At 54.8% G+C, this 13,711-nt stretch overlaps 1 protein-coding gene and 1 long non-coding RNA gene across 3 annotated transcripts in view; one reads left to right on the top strand and one right to left on the bottom strand.

Annotated features, from left to right (window-relative positions):
• NOL4L (nucleolar protein 4 like) overlaps window positions 1-13,711 on the top strand; it is a 142,744-nt gene that overhangs the window by 3,824 nt on the left and 125,209 nt on the right. The window lies entirely within an intron of this gene.
• Window positions 7,391-9,447, bottom strand: LOC113225024. The gene is made up of 2 exons (XR_003309636.2): window positions 9,180-9,447; window positions 7,391-8,053 (listed from the first exon to the last, which is right to left on the bottom strand). It is a non-coding gene; the product is annotated as an uncharacterized LOC113225024 (long non-coding RNA).

Below are 13,711 nucleotides of genomic sequence, written 5' to 3'. Positions count from 1 at the left end.
TGGCCATGGTGTGTCACCTCTCTTCCCCATTGCTCTCTGGCTGCCCCCACCCTGGGCCTCCCTTCCTCCTCCCACAGCCATATGCGGTGCTGCGGTCGGGGCCCTCTCCTAGTCCCGGCCAGCCTCGGGTCGATGATCTGACACCACTTGTCCCGTCCCATCTGGCCCTGAGCTTTTCTGGGTGTGTGTGACAAAGGCTTAATCTGTCCGGACGGGCCCAGGGCAGAGAGAGGGCGAGGGGAATTACACTCCGCGGGGCCTCCTGCAGCTGGGGCCCAGGTGGGGGTGGGGCAGGGCGGGGGTCGAGGAGAAGCCTGGGCGTGGGGGGAGAGGCAAGTTGGCCTCCAGTTTGCAGGTTGTCACAGGAAGTAGAAGGTGGAAGCGGGGTATGGAGGGGAGGAGGGCGGAGTCCTCCACGGGCAGCTAGGGGTGCTGGTGGGGATAAGATCTCTTTATGACAAGAGCCAGCTGGGGGCCTCCTGGCCGGAGGAAGCCTGGTGAGGATTTATTATTTCTTACGTTTGGCCTGCTCCAGCCCCTGTGGGCTGCCGAGAGGGGGAAGCAAACCCTTGGAGACAAGACCCTCCAATTCTGTTCCGGCATTGGCCACAAAGTCAAACAACCCCTTTCCTTTTCCTCTGGCTTCTCGGAGTGGAGCCGTCCCCAGACCCTGCGGAGGCCACAGGTTATGGCCGAGGTGGGTCCCTGGGCTGTCTGTCATTTCCTAGGATCAGAGAGCCCCAAGACTCTGTGGAGAGACAGAGGTTCTCAGCCCAACTGTACCATCTTCCAGATGGGAAAACTGAGGGCTAGAGAGAGGAAGTTTCCATTTGTCGGGAGCTAGGACTGGAACAGGGTTCTCTGTGCACCGCTGTAGCTTCTCCGTGGACCTGCCACATGCCAGGAATCCCACCATTAGAGCCCCATTCCCCAAGGGAAACTTCGAGATTGCCAAACTCCACTCTCAACACCAGGCTTTTGCAAGCTGGACCCCAGGTGTTCCGCTACCCAAATTGACTAATGGTGGTCTTTTCCCAGTTTGCAACAACGTTCATTTAGTGGAAAGCCTTTTCAGGCCTAAGTCTTTCTCCCCAGAGCTTTTGTGTAAACCTTTGACACCTGCGGCCGCTGGTCTGGGAGGGAAATGGCCTCTGACTTAGCACCGCGTAATATGTGCTGTGACCTTTGGTTGAGTCCCTCAATATTTCCTGGTTTTCCCTGAATTATCAGTACAGCAGCTGTTTCGGGGGTCACCTACTGCGTGCCTGTCAGTGGGCTGAGGTGCTGATATGCATCAGCTTGTGGAATTCTCACAGCAGCCTAGAGGCCGGTGCTGTGATTACTGCTACCTTCACATGAGTAAACTGAGGCTTAGGGAGGTTCAGAACTTCCCCTAGTCCACACCAATGCCAGGGACCTTGCATACATCTCCATTCTGACTTTGAAGGGTCTTGCAACCTGATCCAATTTGAAAGCATAGGTCCTTCGTATCAAGCTTTCAGTCCATTACACTTTAGTCTGAATTAGTTTCAAAGCATCCCTCTGATCAAGATGTCTGTATTCACAGGCTTGTGCCTGAGGCAGGACTGGCACAGCATAAAGTCTGTGGGCTTTCCTAGGGCTCATGAAGATGGGTGGAGAGGAGGAGGACGCCTCTGTTGTCCTGGGCCCTGGGGGGCTTTGGGAAGAAGGTTGACAGTGATGCCTGGCACAGGCCCCTTTGCATTTTTCGTGAGTGGCAGAGCGTGTGTTTTTGTCAGTTACGCCTTGTGATTTGGGTGGCATAGTCCTGGGTAACTCTGGGGGGCTGCATTTCGGTGCCAGGGTGATGCAGACAGGTCAGGCTCTGCCTTCCTGGGGCCTCCCCTCTAAGTCCTGGGTCACTCTCTGCCTAGGGGTGGGGACACCGTGCACCTTTCTTCCTTGGGTAGGAGCTGGCAGGAAAACCCTCTCCTTTATGGCCCCTGCAGGCTGCTTTGCCGTCCCTGCATGTCTGGGAGGCTGGAAGGCCCATCTGGGACCTTGAAAATGCTGCTGGGCGGATTGGGGGGTGGGGAGCCTATGGCTGGGGCTGTCTGGGGACCAAGGTGGAGGGCCTCAGGCATATCTGGGCTTCTTCAAGCCAGATCTTAGCTCAGAGGTTGTGCAACTGAATCCTGCACGTGTGTGCTCATGGGCTAGAACATGCATGTGCGTGTGTGTGTGTAAAAGTGCAACTGTGTGGGTGTGAGTGTGCTGTTCCTATCTATGTGCAGGCTGGAAATGCTTGTGTGAGTGTGTGTGTGTGTGGAGTGTGTGTAGGGCACAGGTGGAGAGGCTCCTCTGTGTGTTTGTTGGCATCTATGTGAGCACCTGGGCTGTGGGCCTTGGCAGCCGCGGGGGTGACTGTGTGCGTGCACTCATGTGATCCGGATCGGACTCACCCTGTCTGTCTGCCAGTGTGGTGCTGTCGGGGTGTCCTCCATCATCATCAAGTCACCCGAGCTGCAGCCCTGGCCCCTGCCATCCCTGGAGTCTCAGCAGCTGGCTGAAGCCAAGTGGTGGCCATAAGAGGTGGTGCCATGCCCCTGTCCCCATGACATGACTGCAGCCAAGGCATCTCCTTGTTCCAGCTTCCCACCGCCACCCCCTACCCGCCTCTTGCTATGGTCCTATAACAAAGCCCAAAGCCAAGCATGGGGCGGAAAGGTCCTGGGAGAAAAGGCTCTGAACTTGGAGGGGGCCAGGGCCTATGGGGTCCTAACTCAACTGTTTAATTGCCACATGACCCCGGAGAAGTAGCCTGCCTGGCCTCTCTCAGTCTCAGTTTCCTTTTCTGGAAAATGGGCTCTAAAGCTCCATTTCTTGGCAAACTGGAAAAGGCTCTGCTGTCATTTGAGGATGGTGGCTAAGGAATGTGCTTGAGGCCACCCTGCTCACTCATGTCAAAGCCAGGCCTACCAGCCTGGGGACATGGTGAGACCCCATCTCTATACAAAATTTTAAAAACTTAGGCATGGTGGCACGCATCTGTGGTCCCAGCTTCTCAGGAGGCTGAGGCAGGAGGATCACTTGAGCTCAGGAGTTAGAGGCTGCAGTGAGCTGTGATCATGCCACTGCACTCTAGCCTGGGTGACAGAGGGAGACTCTGTCTCAAAAAAAAAAAAAGAGAACCAGGCTAGGCCTATGGGCCCCAAAGCAGGTAAAGGAGCAGCTGGAAGTTGGTGACAGCACCCACCAGGGCCAGTGGCTTATTAGAACAAGAACTCTTGAGTCCACTTTGATGTAGAGAATAGGTAAAGGGCCTGGGCTTTAATGCTACAGGGCCCTGGGTTCAAATCCCATCTCTGCCCTTTTATCAGTGTGGCCTTAATTTTCCTTCCTTCCCTCCCTCCCTTCCTCCCACCCATCCTTCCTTCCTTCCTTCCTCTCTTTCTTTTTTGATGCAATATTGGCTTACTGCAACCTCCGCCTCCCATGGCCTTAATTTTCTCATCAGTAAAATGGAGCTGTAAATCATATTCCTCTTCTAGGACTGATGTGGAAATTAATGCTTTCATGCACATAGGGCCCCCAAATGTAGCAAATCTTAGGAAATGTTAGCTGCTATGTGATCTCACTGAGCCTCAGTATTCCTCATCTGGAAAATGGGGATGGTGATGAAGGATGTCGTGAATATTAAATGGCACAGTGGAGATGAGGCACCCAGCCAAGTCCCTGGCATAGAGTAGGTAGGCAGCAACTATGAGTTCCCTAGAGGTTGTGTCTGAGTCATTTCTGTGTCTTCAGCACTATCAGGGGCCTGAGAAATGTTGCACTGAATTGAACAGAGGAGGCTTTTTCTTTTCTTTTCATTTTTCTTTTCTTTCTTTCTTTCTTTCTTTCTTTCTTTCTTTCTTTCTTTCTTTCTTTCTTTCTTTTTTTTTTTTTGAGTCAGATTCTCACTTTGTTGCCCAGGCTGGTCTTCAGCTCCTGAGCTCAAGTGATCCTCCTGCCTCAGCCTCCCATGCAGCTGGGCTTACAGGCGGTGGACACTGCAACTGGTCCCAGAAGTCTTGGTGAGGGATGGAGGTGTGGCTTGAACCCCCAGAGCTGGGAACTTGCAGGCTCAGGGTCTCTTGCTGCCCTGACTGGTTCCTGCCCTGCAGTGAGCCTCCTTAGCTTTAGTTATGACATACAGAAGACTCCGGTGATCTCCCTGCCTCTGAATTCCTCCCAGGTGTCAGATCCCAGAGGTCAAGGAAGGGCGCTGGAGGGCTTTCCCAAGGCCCGGCAGGCACCTGCTGAGTAGAGGGACAAGCCTCTCGCCCTTCCTCTATATGGACCCGACCCCTACCCGATCCCCACCTTCTCCATATGGACTGCACCTCCGTCCGGCCCCCTGGCTGGGAACCTGAGTTCCTGGGGTCTGGATTTGTAAGGAGAACACATAATGGCGGGCATATGACTGCCTCCCTCCGGCAGGGGTCTGAGCCCATCTCCCAATTTTTCAAGCCCCTGCCATGTGCCAGATACATTATTCCATTTAATCTCCCCTGGGTTCTGTGAAGTAGATGAGAACTTGGTACCAGAGAGGCCAGGGAACCTCCCCAAGGCCCACAGTGAACACATGACTGGGCTGGAGCTCCAGGACTCTGTCTGACCCTCCAAACCCCAGGGCCTGGAGGCGGGGTCCACGGGAGGACCCCTGGGAGTGAAGGCAGCAGGGGTGCCCTAGCTCTCCATCCACCCCTGGCTCATGATGCCCTCTCACCTTTAGTGAGGGCACCCCACTTAAGCTTTCTAGACCTCGAGGCAGCCCTCCCACCTGGCCAGACCCAGCCTGATGGGAGACAGATGCCCCCGCTGCCTCTCGTTCATGCTCTTCCCCTCGGATTTCAACTGCAGCTGCAGGCCTGGCCTGGGCGGGCTGCTGGGCCAGCAGACGGGAGTGCGGGGGAGTGGGGAGATGGCAGAGCAGGTGGGAGGCTGGGCCCATCCTCTCACCCACATGGTTGTGGATCCCAGAGCACTAGTCCTCTTGGCCACCCTGGACATGGAACTCCTCCCCTGCAGATGGGGAAACTAAGGCAGAGTGGAGGGAACTCACTCAAGGTCCCACTGAGCTCCAGAGCTGAGTGTGAGCCTCTGGTTCCCAAGCCCAGGTCATTCATTCATTCACTTCCTCGCTGTCCTTCCTGCACAGCAACTGCAGCCTTCCCCTTCCTCAGCCTCACCTGAGAGTCACTTCTGACCCCTTTCTCTGACCTCCTCTCCCTCCCAGTCCAACCCATTTGCAAATCCTGTTGATTCTACCTTCAAAGCACATCTCAAATTCTACCATGTCTCATGGCTTCCACTGCCTCCAGCCTGGTCCAAGCCTGGAGAGGCAGCTGCCTCCCCACGGGGCCCCCTGTGTCTACCCTGTTCCCTGCCCACATAACCCCTTCTTCCCACAGACAGCCAGAGGAAACCTTGGAAACCCCAAGTCAGGTTCTCTTCTTCCTCTGTCCAGAACCCACCAAGACTCGTCTCATTCAAAGCAAGAGCCATTGCTTTCCCAGTTGCCTGCAGAGCCCTGCACGATCTGGCGTTGGCTGCCCGCTGCTCTCAATTCCCTCTCCCCTTGTTCATTTGGCCTCAGCCACACTGGCCTCTTTGCTATTCTGCAAACATGCCAAATACAGTCCTGCCCCAGGCCCCTTGCACTGGCCTGCGCCTAGCTTGGAATACTCTTTCTTCAGATCTCTGCATGGTCAGCTCTTTTCCTTCTTCAGATCTTTGGTCAAATGTCACCTGCTCAGAGTGGGCCTCCCTGATCACCCAGTGAGAACCACCTTAGATCCCTTGGACCATCTCCCATCTCTCTTTTCTACTTGATTTTTCCTCTGTGGCCCTTATCACCCCCTGACTTTCTATGTATTTCACTAGTTTCTGTGCTTAGGATCTGTCTCCCCCAAGGCCATGAGCACCCGCAGGGCGGACTGTATCTGTTTTTTTTGCTGCTGTATCCCCAGGACCCAGACCAGCCCCTGCCCTTAAGGGGCTCCCCACTGGGCAGGGGGGTTCAGCAGATGTTACAGAGCCGGGTTCTGAGAACTGCCCAGTTATACACAGAGGCCCTGAGGAGCTCCAGGGCGCAGACCCACCCTCAGGACAGGGCCTGAGAAGTCCTCGGGGAAGTGACATTTCATCATTTCACCTGGACCTTGAAGGCCAAAAAGGACTTTTCAGCAAGAGCAGAGCATGGGGAAGCTCATTCCGGGGGGGTGGGACTGGTTTTGGTGGGGTCAGCGTGGGCTGTGTACAACGGATCCCAGGGCCAATTTTCTTAGAGAAGCATGTTTGGAAGAACATTCTAGATGGAGTGGAGATGAGTAAATGGCCAAGTCAGCTTGAGAACCACAGTGGGGTCCTGAGGGGGTGAGCTGGCAAGATTGTTTGGGGCCAGATGGAGGAGAGGGATCTGAGGAGCCCATCGCTTCAGGCACAGCAGGGAGCTCGCAGGAGGGTGCTTATGTGGAGGGAGCTAAGGTCACGCTGGGGTTTTAGAAGGAACGCTCAGATGCTGTGGCGAGAGGCAAGAGGGCGATGGAGAAGGAAAACCAGGCGGAGGCATAGCGAGATGAGGGGAGAAAGGCATGGCGCGTTTCCTCAATGGACCAGAGGTTGAGTGGCTGGGGCTAGGTGAGGTGGGAGTGGGGTGAGGGAGGCTAGAGGGTCACAGTCAACCCTGGGATTCTTGGGTGGGAGGAGTGGTTTAGGAAACCGGGGTGCAGATCTGGGGTGAAGGCACAGGGGCAGGATCTGGGACGCAGCATCCAAAGGTGTCCTCCCGGCTGGCAGCCTGTGGTGGTGGGAGGCTGCGGAGGGGACCCCGTGACTCAGGCCTCGGTGGGGCCAGCGTGGGAGTCATCGTGTTACCCAGGCCCCCCGCCCGGGCGGCCCCCGCGGGGGCCTCATTGCCCCCCCCCCCCCCCCCCCCCCCGCTCCAGCTTGGAACCCTCCCCTCCCGGCTGGGACCCGACACAAGCTCCTGGGAGGCCTGTGCTTGGGTGGATGACTCATCGTTTTCTCGGCATCCCCAGGCTGAGGAAATGTTCAAGGAGACATGGGGCCCTTCCTTCAGCAGGCCAGGCCCTAACTGGATGCTGGCGAGTCGAGAAAAACACAATCAGGCCTCCGGCCTTGTCTGAGGACAGCCTGCAGGGGTGTTTCCAAGAGGCCCTGGCTTCCACAGCCTTGCAGGTCCTCAAGCACCCTGAAAGGCTGTTATGACCCCATTCTACAGGTTAGCAAACCAAGGCACAAGCTCTGCTGGGCCCCCAGCTAAGCAACCACTAGATGCCTCAGTTTCTTCGTCTGTAAAATGGGTCTGATGATTGCTCCTCCCTTACAGGTTGTTGAGAAAAACTAAAGGCAAGAATCCGTGTGAAATGTTTAACCAGTGGGATTGTCATTGTCATGGGGATGTGGAGAGGGGTCTGCCCAGGCAGCAGGGGCTCTTGACTAGGCAGAGGCACCACAGGGACATCCAGAAGGCAGTATGGCCAAGGGCAGTCCTGCATTTGGATCCCAACTCTGGAACCAGCTGTGTGGTTCTAGGCAAATGGCTTGCCTGCTTTGATCCCTGACCCCTTCTATATAAGGGGGTGATAAAACCCATACCCCAAGGGGTAGCTGGGAAGATGGTGTAAAACCAAGCCTGCCAGGCAGGCCACAGAATAGGAGCTGCTGCTCCATCTTGGGGTCTCTCAGAGCAAAGATCCCGAAGCCAGGCAGCTGTGAAGCTCCCGGGGTGGCTCTGAGGCTCTCTGTGAGGTGATATGAAAGCCTGGGCTGAGGGGAGAGAAGAAGGGAGGTAGCTCAGAGGGCTTAGGCTGGGAGGCTCCATGGAGGATGGATGTTCTCTGGAGCTCTTGAGGTTGGGACAGGAGCAGGCTGGGAGTGAAGGGCTTTATGTTGATTCAAGGCCCCTGCAGGTCAGCAGAGTAGTGGGGGTCTGGAGCTAGGGGCTGGGTCCAGGTTCTGTCACTTTTACTGCTGTGCAGTCTTGGGTAAGTTACTTCCCCTCTCCAAGCCTCGGTTTTCTCATCTGTAAAATGGGATGATAATAGCTATCGATTCAGTTATATCCTCCTTCTATGCTATTGTATAGAAGTATCTATACCAAGGTGTGGACAGTCAAGCCCTCAATGAAAGGGAGCTGTAATCGGGATTATGACTGTGATGGAATCAATAACCCTAGAAGCTATGAAGAAGCCAGGTGAAGCCGTGCCACCGAGTGGGTCTCTGGAGCTCAGACTGGCCGGGGTTTCAGTGGATCTCTGTGACTCATTAGCTGAATGACCTTGAAGCAAGTTGCTGCCCCTCTCTGAGCCACAGTTTTCTCATCTGTAAAATGGATCCAGGCCAGGCACAGTGCTTCATGCCTGTAATCCCAGCAGTTTGGGAGGCTGAGGTGTAAGGATTGCTTGAGCCCAGGAGTTTGAGACCAGCCCTGGCAAGATAGCGAGACCCTGTCTCTATAATAACTAAAAAAATTAGCTGGGCATGGTGGCGCCATTCCTGTGGTCCCAGCTACACTTGAGCCTGGGAGGTTAAGGCTGCAGTGAGCTATGGTTGTGCCACTGCGCTCCATCCAGCCTGGGTGACAGCGAGACCCTGTCTAAAAAAAAAAAAGGAAAAAAAAGGGGATGCAATAGTATGACCTGTCTGTCAGGGCTGCCTTGGGGAGGTGAAGAGAGACTCCATGCCAAGTGCTCAGCTTGGGAAACAAGAGCTGCTCTTTGCTTATGCCTGTGGCGTGGCCAGTGGCAGTGAGACCTATGGACTTGGCGTCCGGGGCAGGGACAGGGGACACTGGGGCAGAGAACTGCAGAAGGGGCAGTGGGCAGAGGTAGAAGTGAAGCCAGAATGTGTGCAGGGAAACTGGGCTGGGGGGCTTCCAGGAGGGTGGTGGTCAGCTGGGTTTGCCTCCAGGATTGACAGGGCCCCAGCCCCCAGATCTGAAGGAGAGGGGGCCTTGATGGAAGCCAGAGGGCAGAGGAACGGCGCGGAGCCAAAGGTGGTGGGAAGTGGAGGCTGGGAGTCCTGCTGCTCCAATCAGAGGCTGGTCATCGGGGAGCAGGGGCGAGGGGCAGTGGGCTCCACGGAGTCCAGGCTGTGCATTGTGGGACTGAAAGCGGGTCCAAGAGCCCTGGGTTCGAATTCTGACTCACCAACTGGCTTGGATCCATCTTAACTTCTTCCATTCTCACATCTATAAAATGGGGAGAGCGATGTCAGCTGCTTCTTCGAGTTGCTGTGGGGAGAATCTGGAATACATGAAGTACTCAGTCCATGTCTGCTGCAGAGTGAGAACAATGGCAGTTATGACACAGCCAGTATTGTCCAGCGCTTAGGAAGTGCCAGGCCCTGTGCTAACACTTTATGCACACGACCCCATGTGATTGTCCAAACTTGGTGACCGCTGTGATCCTTATCTCGCCAATGGAGATTCGGAGGCTCAGATATGTTAAGTAAGATGAACAAGAGCACACAGCTGGGAAGAGGCAGAGCACAGACTCGAGCTCGCACAGGGAAGGGTTGTGTCCTTAGCTCCTTAAATCGCCGCCCTTCTGACAGCAAGGCTTAGATTCTGGGATCCTCTGTGGCGTTACCTGGTCTTGGACCGTGGTTCATCCCAGGCTGGGGAGTCGGGTGTGAGTCTGCCTGGCAGAGGGTGCCAACCTTGGGATATTAGGCACAAGCAGGGTCTATTGGTAGGGTTCACCCTCAGGGATCCCCCAGAGATCCTGCAGTTCAGGGAGGGTACAGAGTAGCATGGAGCCCCACAGCCAGCCGCTGGCCACTCCACGTCAGACGAAGCTGGGAGAGCCTCCTGCTGGCTCCTGGGGAAACCAGGCCTCTGGCCGCAGCGGGTGGGGCCTAAATGGGGAGGTGCAGCCCCACACCCAGCCCAGGCCAGCTACCAGCTGCCCTAAGAGCAGACGAGTGGCCAGTGCATGATCTTGGGCAACCCCCTGGGGGGGTTAGGACAGGGAGAGCGTGCCTCGGTGACTGGGGAGGAAGCAGGGAAAGCCTCTTGTGAGGAAAGGAGCCATGCAGTGGGGAGAGGAGGAGATAGGCCTCCTAGGAGGGGGCAAGGTGGATGAAGGTACACAAAAGAGGTTTGTTTTAAAGCAGTACACGCACATGACTTAAAACCCAAACCAAAACTGGCAGTTGGCTGGACGTGGTGGCTCACGCCTGTAATCCTAGCACTTTGGGAGGCTGAGATGAATGGATCACTTGAGGTCAGGAGTTCGAGACCAGCCTGGGCAACATGGTGAAACCTGGTGAAACAAAAAACAAACTTCTCTACTAAAAATACAAAAATTAGCCAGGCGTGGTGGTGCACGCCTATAATCCCAGCTACGTGGGAGGCTGAAGCAGGAGAATCTCTTGAACCCGGGAGGCAGAGGTTGCAATGAGCCAAGATCGCGCCCCTGCACTCTAACCTGGGTGACAGAGCAAGACTCCGACTAAAAAAAAACAAACAGAAAAACCACCCAAAAATAACAAAAAGCAAACCAGCAGTTCCCTAGGGCCTGATAAGTGGTCATCCCATCCCATTTCCTGCCCCCTGGTTCCCCTGCCTGGAGGGGTCCACTCCCTTCTGTGCCCAATACATTTGGCTCTGGAGTGGGGTTCCTCGGTTTGAATCCTGAATTCACTGCATACTCAACTGTGTGGCTTGGACAACTTGCTGAAATTCTCTGTGCTTCAGTTTCTACATCCAAAAAAGTGGGAGTACTAATGGCACCTGCTTTCCTGGAGGCTGTAGTGAGCATTGAGGGCTTCTTAAGGGTGGTGGTTGAGTGCTCGGTGAGTGTTGGCCATCATCACTGCGGCTGCTGTTGTTATCATTATTATTATTAATTATTATTGTGCATATATAGCTAAGCACGCCCTGCTTGCAGTTTTAAATGCCCAGCTCCCTGTGCAGGTCCTAATGCTCAGTTTTTGTGGTTTTGCCTATTCAGGAAAAAGAAAGGTAGAGGTAAGAGGTCAGCCCAGGGTCAATCCAGTGGCCCCAGACCTTGAGAATGGCCTCTGGTGTGGGCGGGTTTTCTGGATACCCGCTGGGCCCCAGGAAGTAGCTGCTGCTTTGTGCAGGGCTCGTGGTTTGGGAACTCAATCCCTGCCCCTGTGCTGGGTACACAGGGTGGCCGTGGGGACAGGAAGGGGAAGGGGACTATGGAAAGAGCCCTTGGCCAGGCCCCAGAAGATGGGGGCTCAAGGCCTTCCTCTGCTGCCCCTTTGCGGTACCATTCTTGGGAAAGTTCCCAAGCTCCAAGCCTTTGGGCTCCTTATCAGGAAGGCGGTGCCATTCTCCGAGCTGCTGTGGAGAGCCAACGCAGCGCCTAAGATGTGATGGAGGATTGGAGTGTTCATCAGGGACCCCAGGGATCCCTGCCCTCAGGAGGATTTACAGTTGAGTTGGGAATGACGGTGTCATTGATAAGATCTTGGTCCAGGAGGTGTTAACACGTAGCTGAGAAGAACCCAGCTCTAGGTTGGAATCTTGGCAGTGCTGCTTAGTAACAGAGTGACCTTGGGGAAATTAGTTAACCTCTCTTGGCCTCAGTTTCCTCCTCTGTACAATGGGCCTAGCAATAGAACCTGCTGTTTGGGGTTGTTTCATGCTGGCAAGAGACTTAGCCCAGGGCCTGGCTCCTGGCAAGGGTCTGTGATCGCAGCAGTTGTAATTATTTTAAGAAACTCAGACTAACACGAAAAACTACCAGCAAATGATACAGGGCTGCAGGCAATCCATTCATTCATTGATTTGTTCAGCACATTTTGATTGGTGCCTGCTATGTACCAGGTCCTGTCATTCATTCCATAAAGATTACCAGAGCACCTACTCTTTGCTAGGAGCTGTGCTAGGTACTGCCTCCGTGGTGGTGAACAGGACTTGATCTCTGCCCTCTCAGAGCTGGGAGTACCAGGTACCCCCCTGGCTGGAGGTCAGGGGCAGCCTAGGGGCTGGTATGCTCTCCAGCTGGTTGGCTCAGGGAGCCAGCCCCTCTCCTGGTTGTGCCAGGCTTACTGAGCTCCAGGACATGGCTTCTGCCTGGAGTCCCCCATGCCAGCCCTGCTGCCCTGGTGTCTGGCTCCTTTTAGTCCCCCTTTCCCAGGAAGTAGTGCTCTAGGGAGTGTTAGAGTGCAAGGCTTTTTTCATCGCTACACCCTACCCCAGCTCTTGTCACTGCCTCCCCAGCTGTAGCACTCATTGTCCTCCCTCTTACTTCCTCCCCCCTTCACACTGTGGCCAAAGTGCTGTGTTAAAAATGTAAACCTGACCATGCTCCTTCTCTGCTTAAAACTCTCCTGTGGCTTCTCTTGACTCTCCAAGCAAAAGTCACCATGACCTGCAAGGCCCAGCTCTAGTCCCTCTCTCCAGTTCCTTGGCCTCTGCTCACTTTCCTTCAGCCACACTGGCCTCCTGGCTGTTCCCCTGGACTTCAGTGGGCTCTGCTGAAATGTCTTCTCCGCGGGGAGGCCCTCCTTGATTGTCTTTTCAAAATGTCATTGGTTCCCATCACTCTCCAGCCCTTACACTAACTTTGGAGCCCTTATGGATATATGACAAATGCTGTGTTTTTGTGCGCGTTTCTCTTGGGCTCCATAAGGACAGGAATATTTGTTGTCTTGTTCACTGCTGAGTTCCTAGCACTCAGTGGATATTTTTTAAATGAATGCCTCAGGCCTTGTCTTTATCCATTTTGTGCCTCAGTTTTCTCCTTTGCAAAATGGAGAAGCAGAGCTGTTGTGGGGCCAACATGAGGGCTGGTGAGATGGCCAGGGTCCCCCACACAAGCAGCCTGCAGTCCCATCAAGGGGGGCCCGACCTACCCAACGAGCAGGCTCTTCCAGTCCCAGGATGGAGAGACTCAGGAGCCTGGCGGGGTCAGCAGGGCTGAGTCATCATGGGCCTCAAGCCCCATCAAGAGGATTTCCACTTCCTCTTGGCCATGTTGGGAAGCCCAGGTGGGGCAGGGGCACAGGCGGTGGGAAGGAGGGAAGGAAACTGGCTTGAAGGGAGGTGCAGGGCTGGGGAGATATGGCTGGATGGCCCCATAATGGGGCCCCAGAAAGCCGGATCTCAGGGATTGGGAGCCATTGAGTATTGTAGAGCAGGAAGAACAAGGGGAGGGAGGTGTTGAGGGAGTGAGTCTGGTCCAGTGTGTGCAGGGCAGAGACTGGAATCTGGGGTCCAGGGAGGCTGTAGGCTCTAGGGGGCAGTGCCCTAAATGGGAGCAGAATTTACAGGAATGAGGGGAAGGGGCTGGAGGGGTGAATCAGTCTCCTCCTCATCAGCTGCTTTGCCGTCCACAAAGAACTCTTCACTCATTTATCCATTTAGCAACCTGGAGAGGGCCTCCTGGGGTGCACTGTTGAGACCCATAGATGTGGTTCTTGCCCTGGCAGAGTTCAGGACATATTGTGGGGAACGGATGCTACATGACACAGTTACGGCAGTGGCAGTGGTGGTGGTGGTGCTGACGGTGTTGGGGATGGTGGAGATGGTGGTGAGGATGGTGATGGCGGTCATGATGATGATGATTAGAGTGGTGATGGTAATGGTAACAATAGTGGTATTAATGGTGGCGATGGTGGTGGTGATGATGTGATGAAGATGATGGGATGGTGATGATGTGATGAAGATGATGGGATGGTGATGATGGTGTTGATAGTGATGGTG

Source organism: Piliocolobus tephrosceles, chromosome 20 (assembly GCF_002776525.5).
Source record: "Piliocolobus tephrosceles isolate RC106 chromosome 20, ASM277652v3, whole genome shotgun sequence".
Classification (NCBI taxonomy): domain Eukaryota; kingdom Metazoa; phylum Chordata; class Mammalia; order Primates; family Cercopithecidae; genus Piliocolobus; species Piliocolobus tephrosceles.
Note: the sequence above shows the minus strand (reverse complement) of the source record. Positions and strands in the feature narration are given on the sequence as shown.